At 40.6% G+C, this 13,116-nt stretch overlaps 1 long non-coding RNA gene across 1 annotated transcript; it reads left to right on the top strand.

Annotated features, from left to right (window-relative positions):
- The first annotated feature begins 2,988 nt into the window (after positions 1–2,988).
- On the top strand, positions 2,989–10,192 carry LOC125081224 (uncharacterized). Its single transcript, XR_007121618.1, has 3 exons — positions 2,989–3,159; positions 8,365–8,470; positions 9,364–10,192. It is a non-coding gene; the product is annotated as an uncharacterized LOC125081224 (long non-coding RNA).
- Positions 10,193–13,116: the final 2,924 nt, after the last annotated feature.

Here is a 13,116-nt window from a genome sequence, read left to right as displayed (position 1 = left end):
TACTCCAAAATACAGTATGCTATGGGGACCAAGCCTACATCAGAAGTGGAAGGAGGGGAATGGCCTAATAGTTTCTACTGTTTCTGTGATTACTATGATTGTACTCATTTTATGTGTTCGGTCTTGGTGGATAATCTTCTATAATTTTATGCTACTTCTTGGGAACAATTTCAACAAATTCATCCAGTACAGAATTGGATGCATTTAACAGAATCTCAGAAGAGATGAAAATGCATAATAAAGTCTGTGTAAAATCGCAAAGCGAGATAAGTATGATTACTTTACTACTCATTTTTTGGAAGTAACTGTTGGAGGAAACAGTTCTCACCCTGGAACTCTGGCCATATTTCAGTCTGCAGAAACACATCGTGTCTTTCTGGTTTTCCATGGAAATTAGGCATTAATTTTCATTTTTTAAATTTAATGCTATCTTGGGATGATGTTGAGTGCAGAACAACAAATTGAAACATTTCATCCCAAGCCAGTGGGCTATATTTTGGCAGGAGGTAGCTAGGAACCTGGAAAAAAAAAAATCATGCACCATTTTATGACTGATATTGATTACAGGACTGGACAAGAAGGACAAAATGTTTGGATTTGAAAAAAACAGAGTTTGACATGAAATAAGAGAGAAGAAAAAGTACCTAGGTAAATTTAAAAATGTTATCATTGGGAGTCTTTCAGAATAAGACCATCCTTAATCTTGTGCTATTCCAGTTGATCACCTATCATGAAGAGGGGAAGTGAGACAGGTGACTTTCTGACAATTATCCTAATTTTTTTTCACTCAGAAACATTAATTTAAATGTAATTAAAAATAAAGATCACTCAACTTTATGCTATCTTTGCATTTGTTCAACTTACCAATTTAAATTGCAGTGACCTAAAATCAGAGATGGGCTTATCATGTTGATGTGTTTAGTAATTGTGGGGTAAATCATCTAATTTACACTCATTTCTTTCCCTGTGTACACCACAACTTCGTAAAAAGACCATCAAATACAAATGAGTGAATCATAGGATATATTTTCATTATTTATAAAATTTTCTGTTTATGTAGCTTTCTATACATTTTCTCAACTTACTCATCACATCTTCCTAAAGTGTGAAAAGAACCATTCAATTTAAATAGAAAGGTGCCTCCTTCCTCTAATCCCCAAATATAACCTATTCCTTGTGTTGGCATAAATTTTTATGAGCTGGATTTCACATTTCATTGTCAATGATCTGGCTCACAGAACAGGAGGTTTTATACCTAGATATTTTTGCAGGAGTCAATGGGCATTTAACAATACTAAGAGACATTTTTACCATTTATCCCTCTTTTTAGCCCAATGAATGGAGACATTCTGGAATTTCCATTGTTTTATTTGTGAAAAACATAAGTTTCAAGACTTTTCCTCAGTTTCCATCCTGAGCACCCGTGTTACTCTGAATATAAATTCGAACAGCCTTAGGGCATGTCTATCCAAAATACCCATGTACTCCTGCTGGGTGATCAGAACCTGAAAGGATGGACAGCTAAAACCTACAGGTGTGAAAAATCTTTGTACATCCGAGACAATGCCATTGTGAAAGGGAAAAATATCACTTTATTAAGGTCCAATGTGCAATAACTTTTTAGAATCTGTTCAAATTCCATTGGGCAGTTTTGAGAAAAAAGATGCATAGCGCTATAGAATCAAGTAATAGAGTAAAGTAAACAGCTTTGGGTAGGAGCTGTATAATCCTCAGGAGTTTAGTGTAATAGGAACTGAGATGTTTTCTGCCTCCATTAAATATATTTATTTACATAAACAATTAGAGTTCCCGTAGCAGTCTTAAAATATGTGATCAGATAAACCAAAGCTGACTTAGATTTAGGTAAATGAATAATGTTTCTCTCCAGATCGATGTTTAATTTTTTTCCCATAGAAACACAATATAGCTCTACTGAACAGTGCTAAGAGTAGGAAGCACAAACAAAATTAAGCAGAGAAACTCAAGGTAATGAACTATTGCTGAGATCCTTAACTCACAGCCCTCAACTCTTAACTAACCTCAACTCTGGATATACCTGAGAAGTAACTATATTTACCTCAAACACATCACTATTCAATAACAGGAGGCATATTTTATCAGCAAATTAACAGCACTTGACCAAAGATCTTTAAAAGAGTACAGTTTTATTCCTAATCAGAATTTACAATGCTTTAAAATACTTAAAAGGCAGGGGCATGTCCCCTTAAGATAGCCATCGAAAAATGTTGTATCGTAAGTCCTCCACGTTTGTTAACCCAGGGAAGGAACTAGAAGGAAATCTAAATGAAATCCGTAAGAAACAAGCTTATTGGATGTATTACCTAGTCTATTTCTGGATCGCGAATCTCCCGCCCTCTCTGAGTTACCTCACTGTCAGATAAGAAAATGGAACAAGATCAATGAAGAGATATGCTCCCAGTCTGGCTTTTCGATTTTTCGCTCAAGCCAAAAGGAGCAAAGGGCATCGAGTTAGGGCTCCTTTCCAAGCGTGCTGGTAGGAGAGCGAACCACTGGCCGCTTCTAACTGCAGAGCATATTCCGGCTGCAACACGGACCAGGTCCCACTGACCGCTGCCTACCTCTCCTGGCCACCTCCACACCCACATGAAACCGCCAGTGTGGCAGCCAGTCATCGCAAGGTTTCCTGTGCACAAAGCCTAAGGAGCCCCCGAATAGGAACGAATCCTGAGCCCAGAGCAAGGCTAGTGGTGGTTGGCTGACAAGACTGGTCTCTCTGGGGTTCCGTGAGGGCCAGTTCTTCCTCCACCTCTCGCACCCTGCACCCCGGTCGCAGGTCTGTGCCCTGAAATCTGCCTCCCTCCCGGAGACACAGACGTGCGCGTACACACACAAACTCTCATTCACGCACACCCACATCGTCTCTGTCCCCCTCCCGCCCCACCCCCGGCAGAACTGGGCTCTGCCTCAACTTTCCTGGCTGAGCCTGCCCCACGAGGAACCCGCGCCTCCGCGCCCTCGCTGGGTGCCCTCCGGAGGGACACGTCCTCCTCTGGGCCCCTTACCTCTCATCGACAACTCCTGGCAGGGACTGGAGCTGACTGAGGTGGCAGTGGCGGCGGCTGAGCCTGCACCCGGGTTCTGGCTCATGGTTGGTCCTCCTCATCCGACACAAAAGAGGTAGCTTGCTGGCTTTGTCCTTTCCAAATCCAAGGAAGAACTTATTTTGCCCCCGAAATGGCCAACTTGTGCGCGCCGCTTCCTGTCACAGTGCCCCCTGCCCCCGCCCCCTCCCGGCTGCGCGCTGGACCACTGCCCGGTGGCAGAGCATCCAGGCCTCCGAGGCAGTGGGGAGTGGGAAAAGGAAGGGTGGGAGGGGTAGGGAGGGAGGGGGTTGGGAAAAGGGGAGACCCAGTGGTATTCGGCGGAGGGGAGGAGAGCACTTCCAGAGGAGTCCCTCTCCGCTTTACAGGCAAACCCACTTCCCAGGCGCAGAAAGCAACTTTCCTTCACCTTGGCCAGGCTCAAACCGTCGCATCTAATTGGGACTCTCGGCAGAGGCGAGGACCTTCTGGCATTCTCTCCTTTTCATTCTCTTTCTCCTTTCCTTCCTCTCTCAATCTCCTTTTCTTTTCCCCCCTCCCCCTCCACCCCTCCTTTTAATAGGGGTGTATCTGCAGAGTCTTCAGTGAGCCAGGGTACCTAGACAAGAGGATTATTATAGGAGAGCCAGGGCGATTTTGCTAGCTGCTTCGCCTCACTCTGTTGGAAATCCTTAGGCAGGGCAGGCAAGGATGGGTGAATTTCGGAGGGGTGGGATGAAGGGGCGTGGGCCGGCAGGAAGATCTGAGGCTCCAACTTTGAAGCTCAGCTCGAGCTCTTGCCTGCGGGAGAGCAGACGCTAGCGGCCGTGGAAGAACTCTCCAGCGATCCCCGAGCAACGGGTTGACCGCATGCTGGAGGAGAAAGGGAGAGCGGGAGCTGAGAGGGAGCGAGTGAGCCTGAGAGCCTGGTGTGCCTCTCTGCCCCCCACACCGCTCAACTGCACATTGGGAGCCCCTGGAGAGGGCTTGTGCAGAACAATCTCTGGGTCAGGCGGGAGGGAGACGCTCCTGTTTCCTAGCAACCCCCATCAATCTTCTCGGGATAGCTCCCTCTGAAGGAATGCGATTGGACAGCCTCTGGAGGGAAGCCACGCCCCCTCAAGAATGCTGGGCTGCTGCTTTTTCGCATTCTCCTAAATTTCTTAGGTGGAATAAGATTAGAGGGGAGTGCTGAATTACCTTCCTTCTTGTCCTCCTATGCTGCCACCCAAGCCTCTTGCAGCGACTCCCCCCACCCCCACGTTAGTCCTTCTCTAGCCCTACTTGGGGTTGGCACACACAGGCACTGCTCTCTACGGAACCTCTTCTTTCTTCTTGAAATTAAATAAATAAAAACCTTGAATCGGTGACGTAGGCACAAAAGAGAAAAAGGCACACGGAAATAGCTATAATAGGCTCCAAGCTACAGATACAATCCTAAAGGTAAAATTCCAGGCATCTTTCTATGTTTAGAAACACATTGTGTTTAATTTCAGAATCGAAACTTCACTGGCATTAATTTTTCCGCCCCGATATACTAACTTTTTGTTAAACAAGGACTGAGTTATAGGGAGCCGGAGACAAACTTAATGCTTCAATGCTACATATATTCTTTAATATTTAATGTTAAGTTGTTTTAACAACTGCCTGCTCTTGTAACCTAGTCAGAACATTTAAACTACAGAAATAATTTTACTACTAATTCTTTCAGAGAGTCGACAATATTTAGAAGACACATGTACTTATATATTCCATTGTGAACATGACTGAAACTAGAAACTCTAGTATATAAAAATTAAAATGTTATTAAATAGTGAAACTCTAAAAATGCTTGAAGTTCCTCTTCCAAAACCATTCCTTCTGGAATGCAACAGCAGTGCCAAAATAACAGCAAAATCATTTTTCTTTGTATTTCATTGCTATTACCTAACGTGTACCAAAATCACATTAGACTTTGTAAGAATTTTCACAATGTCTGTCCGATAGACAAGCGTACATTAAGGAGCAGTGACAGGACAAAGGAGCGCATAAGGATCTGTTCACTGCAGTGCTTCAGATATGCATGAAGTCATGTTGGCAGCTTTTGGTTTCTTCCAGAATATTCCACAAGATACCTTTTTTGCCTTTCAAAGACTGTCAGAATCAGCTGAGATAAGGGAGAAGCAGAAGAGATCTGATGTTTCCATTCATTAAAAATAAAAGTAGCTGTGTTTGCACAAAAGCAAGCACTGGTGTATAGGCTGCACTGCATGGCCAGAGCCACATGTTCTCTACTTCACATACTAGGGCTGGCGATGTGGGGAGCTGGAAATATTGAGCAAATTATTAATCTGTTCTTGGGTCTGGCCTTATGGGACACTTTTTTCCCCCTGCCACATGCACACAGAAATGATGAACATAAGGGCTTTTCAGCCTGGTGAAAGTGTGTTACCTGAATTTGAATCCTTAATTGCCATCCCTCCCTAGCTGGGTGAGCTTCGGCAAGGTTCTTAACCTCAGTTTAGCTTGGTTTGATCATCTATAAAATGGGAATAATAATCGCTCATCTCAGAGTTTTAGGGATTAATAAGTACCATTTAGGCAGTATGCAAATATGAGCTCTGTTAGTCTCTAGTTTACAGCTAACCGGTGGTATTTTCATTGTTGTGCTATATATAATATTTAATTCAAGGCACTTAGTCTTGTGCTTTAATTCTTCCTTTTTAATTTAGTATAAGTTTATCATTGAGAACATGGCTTTAACTTTTAATGTTTATTTGTGTGTGTGTGTGTGTGTGTGTGTGTGTGTGTGTGTGTGTGTGTGTATGTGCCTGCCTGCACGTACATGCATGTTCTCAAGTTCCTTTTAAAAGCCTCAAGGGATAGAACTAAATAACAACCTCTGGCTAAAAGGCATGTAAATTAGGAAATGACCTTTCCCTTTCTCCCACCCTCCCTCAAGTATTCTAACTGGGCTCCATTTGTAAACAATTTTGTTCGCCACTTTTAAGTACTTCTGGTCTAGCACGGATAGCATGTTTATTGTTATCTGGTCTTTTCAAGACATGCCCATGTTTGGACATGTAGATCACTTTCTCATTCGTACTTTATATTACTTTGATTCATTTTTACTAATCCATCTATATTTATTTGAATGATTAATCCTGATATTTCTTCTTAGGACTTTATAGTTAATTTCCTGCCTTCTGGTATAATGCCTTTTTAATATGGTCTGTTCAGTATACCACCTTTCATTCAGGAATAACATTGGGAGTTGATGTGCTGTCATCATTAATTACAAATAGATACCTTCCATATTTTCATTCTGATCCAGAGTTCACTCTCATTAGCATTCCCTTTGGAGCCAGTCTCCATTGGCTCAATCCAGAAATCAATTTCGTTGCTGGTTTCTAACTACCAGTCAGTCCTCAGAGTGCAGTTATTTCAATCATTATATATATAGAGTGATCAGGTGTCCAGTTTGTCTAGGATGGTTCTGGTTTACATCTCTTGTCCGGTTGTATTCTCAGAGCTCACTGTTTTTCAAAAGTTTAAGGTTTGGCATTAAATTATATGGCTTCCTACACCCTCTCATCGTCTGGCTGAAAACTCCTGTTTCAGCCTTTCCTTACTCCATCTGCCATGGAGCATATAATTCTTTTTCCAGGATAGGACCAATCAGTTCTGGAAGTCGGATAGCTATGTCTCTGTAAATATATAATATATGTGTAAAATATTAAAATTTATTTTTAATTTATTTATACCCAAGCTTATACCTAAGCCTTATTTTCCAACTTCTTTAAAAATGTGTTTCCCCTGTGGGTCATCTGCAAATTATGTTTCTAATTACTGTTATACAATATGAAAATAAAAATATTCTAGTATTAATTTTGATGGAAGGTACCAGGCAAGAGGTGCCAAGTACTCTGTATTCCCAAGCTTGAGTTGCCAGACCCCCTGTGCTAGATGCAAGTGGAGGATCTTTTTTTTTTTAATATTTATTTATTTATTTGAGAGAGAGAGAGAGTGCATGGGGGTGGGGAGAGCAGAGGGAGAGAGAAGCTTAAGCAGACTCCCTGCTGAATGCAGAGCCAGATTTGGGGCTCCAACTCAGAATTCTGAGATCATGACCTGAGCTGAAATTAAGAGTCAGTTGCTTGACTGACAGAGTCACCCTAGGGCCCCACGAGTGGAGTATCTTTAAACCCTATACATTATGGGAGAGTTGAAGTCCAAGAACCTGAGAGAGGTAGGAAATTGGTGTTTAGAAAGTTTTCAGTTTGCTCTCACTCTATAGGTAGAGGATTGGAAGTATGTGTTCTCCCTCACTTCAACTTTTAAGCCGGGTGCTGCTGTTATAGGGAAACCATTGCCATCTGCCCTGGAATTAGGGTGATGTAGTAGACTGCTTTATATTTCACAGCAGAAAAAAATAAATTGCAAGAGGCTGTGTATAGATTTGTCTCCCAGAGGCCCCAAAGAAAAGAAGGCTGAACTTGGTGGGTAGTAGAACTCCCACCTATGACAAGTATAAGGGGTTGGTTTTCTACACACTAGATATGAGGACAGGGAGCACAGAGCAAGAAGATAAGTTGTCTTAGATCCCAACCAGAAGTGCTTGGAGGAGAAACTTTGAATCTCTGATAGGAAGGCTGTGTGGGGCACAGGGCTGTGGTAATGCAACTGTGCAGGTTGTGCTTTGCACAGAGGCAACTTGGAGTCATCCAGTGTTCCTGTGCAAGGCTGCAACCCCGTGGGAGGTGGCCATTTGGTGATTAATCAATCTGGGTGGGGGGGTGTGGTTGGGGATGGTGCTAACTAGGAGAAGTTGGAGGTGAAGTGCAGACAACCAGGGGCCTCTAGTAGGTTATAAGTATCCAGTCATGAAAGCCTCACCAGAATCAGGTCAGAGTCTGCAATGAGAGATTCCCCAGAGCTCGAGGGTCTTCAAAGAACTGATTAAATTGGGCTTAGAAAGTCTACTTTGAATACCTGCTAAGCATGGAAAAAGAAAGGCCAGACCAGTACTGGTCAGAGAGAACTTTTCTTGTCCACTCCTACCTTCTATCTCAGACTTCTTCAAATCAGAACGATCAAAAGCTCCATCTCCTGCCTGCAGTGGAGGGAGGATGAGGATGAGAAGCTGATTGAACAGGGAGAAGAGCCCTTCCTGGTTCCATTGCTGGCTTCCCCCTACTGCCTTCCCCAGATGGGGGAAGAGAAAAGCTTTTAACTCAGATGAACTTTGGAATTTTGACTAATACTCTGCATCAAAGCCCTATTCCATCCACATGAGTTTGTTTTGTTTTATACTAATGTAAAGGAAGGAATTTTTATCTGGGAACAATCTGAAAGGAGAGGTACCAGCCTTGAATTACATCCAAGAAGATAGAGAAGAAAAGCCCTATAGGCAAGATATGCTCAAGCAGGTGAGAAAAAAAAATGAAATTGTTTTTGTGGTGCTTTACAAGCCTCACTTATTAGGAGTATAAATGTTCTCATCATACTTTGGATCCTTTTGCATGTTTTCCCTGATTCTCACAAAGAAAAAAAAAGTGCCCTTGAATGTTTACTATGTGTTTGATTTTTGTCCTGTATATTATACAATTAACAGGCTAATTAAGGTTGGTTCTAAGCTTGAATGTTCAAGTATTAAAATATCTGTCACTCACAAGTATCTCTTGAAAAGATTTTAAGATTTTCAATTATTAAATAAATATGAATGAAAAGAAAGATTAATAAAAATAGTAGATCCTTTGAAAATACTCACCACAAGAAATCGAAATCTTTGTCTTCCTCAGACTGGACATCTCATGAGAGTAGGTACTAAGGTTGTTATGTTTACTATCATATCCCTGTTCTTGTGGAAACGATGTGTGTATGCATAGGTGTGGGGACTGGGAGGAGAAAACTTGGTCAGTAGATGTTTTTTGAGCAAATGAATCAATCTTCAAAGATAAAAAGATCATATGGACTTATGTTTTTATACTTGAGTAAACTGTGTTGTCCATATAGCACACGTTCCCAAATATCTGTGTAGGAGGAGTTTTGAAGAGTTAATATAGTTCATTAATTATTAATCTGGTTCACCCACTTTTTGAGGGGAGTGGGTATTTGTGCTAACCCTTTTTGATCTCAAGTGCCTAAAACAGTTTGACATATTGCTGAGCTCTGGGTGTCTGCTGGGTATCTGATGAGTAGAAGATCAGATGGTTGAACATCTTCCTCAGGGTTGTGTCTCAATTCTGTATTTTTATAACAAGAAAGTTGTTTTAGTTTTAGGTCTTTTTTTTTTTAACAAGATTTTATTTATTTATTTCAGAGAGAGAGCACGCGGGAGGAGGAGCAAAGGGAGAGGGACAAGCAGACTCTGAACTGAACGCTGAGCTGGAGGCGGGCTCCATCTCTAGACCCTGAGATCACAACTTGAGTGGAAATCCAGAGTTGAAACTATTCCAAGTATCTAGGATACTGAGGAGATATGATGGGGCCCTGAAATTTCTCTTCTGATAATGGTGAGCAGAAATGTCAACAAATCATTAAATATACAACATGATGGAATGTATAAAAGAGGCCTTTTAGGAAGAATGATTATATATGTTGCTGCTTATGAGAAACATCCTGAACTCAAATGACCTTTGACTATAATTACTAAGGTAAGAGCCTGCTGTTCCACAAGGACTCCATGTCAAGACTAAACACACATGTGTGAGAAGGAGCATATTCATTAGAAATGCCTTTTGGCTGCAAATGGCATATAGTTCTGTTAACTGTGGCTTAAATAAATAGTTGTTTTCCAGTTGGTTTATTTTCACATATCAAGACTAAGCATTTCTGTCTTTTCCTTCATGTTGCAATATTGCTGTTCCTGCTCCAGCTATCACATCACTCATTCAGGAGGTAGGAGAAAGCAGCAGCAGAAGTCATGTTTGCCCTGTGTATCAAGAATGCACAATCTTTCTCATCACCACACACCATAATACCATTTATGTCTAACTGGCTAGACCTGTTCATTTGACTGTAGCTACAAATTATGTTGGAAAAGTGTGTAATTGGCTTTTTCAGCCTCTTTGGTGTGAGCATCAAGAAAGAGGGTGAATGGAATTGGCAGTTGGGTCAGTCAGCCAATAGCATCTGACTCAGGGAGTAATCTCAGTGTTTCCTTCTTAAACCTTTTCTATTTGGAGATAACATTTCAGCCCATCATTAAATTTTTGACTCAAAAGAGAGGTGACAGAAATAGATCTTCCATGGAAGGAAAATGTTTGTAGCTGCCAGTCGAGGCCGCCACTTTTAAGTGACCCTTTGGGCCAAAGTCAAGTGTAGTACCTATTCTTAATTACATTAACATCTGGCTCATTCTTTATCTGAAAGTAATATGTATCATTTAAAATTCATATGCCCTAAAAGTATGTGTCTTTTTGAAGAAACCCTAAATCACCAGGCAAACTACTTGTATTTATAGGTATTCCAAACACAATTTTGCCTTTAGAGCTGTTTGAGAGAATTTCGGTAAATATTAAATGCATTTTAAGTATGTTAAAAAAAATTTAAGTGTTGGCTCCTGCAGCATAAATGTTGCACAATGAGATACCTCTAGTGGTTCTGTTCTGGGGATTCATTTACTAATAAATATTTATTGAGGGCCTACTCCATGCCAGGCAATGTGCTATATGCTGGGTGTGCAAGATAGATTAGTTCAGTATAGCTCTTGGTTTAGAGGAGCATATAGCCAGAAAAATGTTTTTGATCAATATGGAGCTTTATTTTTAGGAATGTTCCAACCATATCCCTTATGACTGTGGGAGATGTCACAAGCTCTCCATATTGTATTTTGGGTTATTTTACTCTAATTCATAATATTCTGCTTTTTAAATTTACTTTATCTTGCTACTTTGGTAATGTTCTTTCCTTAAGAACAAAAGCAAGCAAACAAACAAAAAACTTTTATCCCCAAGAGCATTTCCTGCTTTAATCTTTCATATGTTTGAATAATATTTAGGGGATTCTTCAAGTTCATGAATGAATCCACTTTTTAATGTAAAAGGCAGTGTATCTATAAGGAATCCTTTTCCCTAAGAAAAACTATGGTCCTGAATAAGAAAGTTGGGTTTTTGTTTGTATGTTTTTTTTTTTTTTTTTTCCCTATCTGGTGTGAGGACAACTTAAGGGAGGGAAGATGCTTGGTGGAGATACCACACAAATGTGAATGTGAGATGTTAAGATGTGCTGTTATTTCTAGGACAGAATTTTAAAAAATAAATTCAAGATTTCAGGGAAGTATTTTTTTTCCCCTCAGGCAAAACATGTTTTGCTTGAGATATCTTAGAATTGAGTCAAAACCTGAACTAGGTGGTTGTTTCTCATATTTGGTTTAATGTGGTAGTGGAGTTGAGGGCATGATAATTCAATTGGATGTAGTGTTAAATTAGTAGTAGCATATGCAAATTTTAAAAATTCCATACTGCTCAAATTAGATTATCTCAGGCTGAAAAGAGGGGTTGTATTAAAGTTCTCAGGGAGATGTTTATTAAAATTATGCGTTAGTCACAAATCTTTAGTTTGATGATTCATTATTTTTCCTAAAGCATAGTTACTTTGATTCCAAAAGTTGTGGAATAAATGTGTTCTTCTTCCTTGGAATGGTTAGAATGTCATGAGAGGTTTGCAGAGAAGAAAGTTCAAATATTTTTTTTTAAAGATTTTATTTATTTATTTGTCAGAGAGAAATCACAAGTAGGCAGAGAGGCAGGCAGAGAGAGAGGAGGAAGCAGGCTCCCTGCCGAGCAGAAAGCCCGATGCGATGCGGGGCTTGAACCCAGGATCTGGGATCATGACCTGAGCCGAAGGCAGCGGCTCAACCCACTGAGCCACCCAGGCGCCCCTCAAATATTTTTTTTTTGTGCAAGTGAATTGTTTGTTCCTTAATTCACTCCTCCAGTAATAAAGTGACTTTTGTGTATCCTCAGTCCAAGCGCATGGTTTCCTAAACTGATTTTCGAGGAACACACATAGATCAGAGAATTGCTGAATTAGAAAAGTGAAAAGTGCGCTATGAATTCAGGCCAGCGCTTCTCAAGCTTTTTTTCTGCCCAGGACTCATGTCAGATGATGGTCCAGCCGGTTGTCATTCTGTATGGGGTACTTAAAACTCTTCCGAATTCTGTTGTCAGCTGTAACTCAGTTCCTTTCTCTTCTACTGAAGGAGGATATTGGAATGCAGGTAAGAGTGACTTTCCTCTAGGAGCACCTTGTCTTTCTGCTAGTTTACATAGAAAGTAAAACATTCAGGCAGAGTAAAACGTTCAAAAGTCTTGTCACATTATTACAGGATGAGAACTGCTGACCTCCTCATTATGTTCCCTCTTGTAGAAATAGCTGTGATAACTCTGTAAAGTCTGAGAAGCCTTCCCCAGTCTTTCCATATTTTTATTATTAACATTTTTCCTTGAATAACAGTTTGGGTTTTCAAAATGCCTTCTTTTCTAGTTTTTACCACAATCGTTGGAGTTAAAAAAAAAATCCTATCATTCACATTTCTTAGATGAGGGTTGTAAGGCTAAGAAAAGTCCAGTGACTTATTCTAGGTCATACAGGAAATGAATAATGTGCCCAGAACTTCAATCAAGTGAACTGACTTTTAGTGCAGTTCCAATATCCTTCTCGTTAATGTATAAAAATTATTAAATTATTTAATGGACTCATCCCTACAAGGGCTTAACCAGGTAACGATTATTTCTCCCAGGTACGTTTCAGTTTTAAGTAGTGATACCATTACTGAGAGTTTCAGATACTTTGGAAATCAGTGGGATTATAAACTTAGTGTGAATATAATGATTAAGAGTATGGCTGCAGTAGATGGCTGCATGATCTAATCAAGCCAAAATCTTATGAACATTTTTTGGTTAATAGCCATGATTTCAAGGCACCTAGGTGGCTTAGTTGGTCAAAACTCTGACTCTCAGTCTCAGCTCAGGTCTTGATTCAAGCTCCAAGTTGGGCTCCACGCTGGAGATGGAGCTTACTTTAAAAAAAAAAAAAAAAATCATGATCTCCTCCTGTCCCCATGACCCCA

The sequence above is a fragment of the Lutra lutra genome, chromosome 11 (genome assembly GCF_902655055.1).
Source record: "Lutra lutra chromosome 11, mLutLut1.2, whole genome shotgun sequence".
Taxonomy (NCBI): Eukaryota; Metazoa; Chordata; class Mammalia; order Carnivora; family Mustelidae; genus Lutra; species Lutra lutra.
This window is presented reverse-complemented; position numbering and strand designations above follow the sequence as displayed.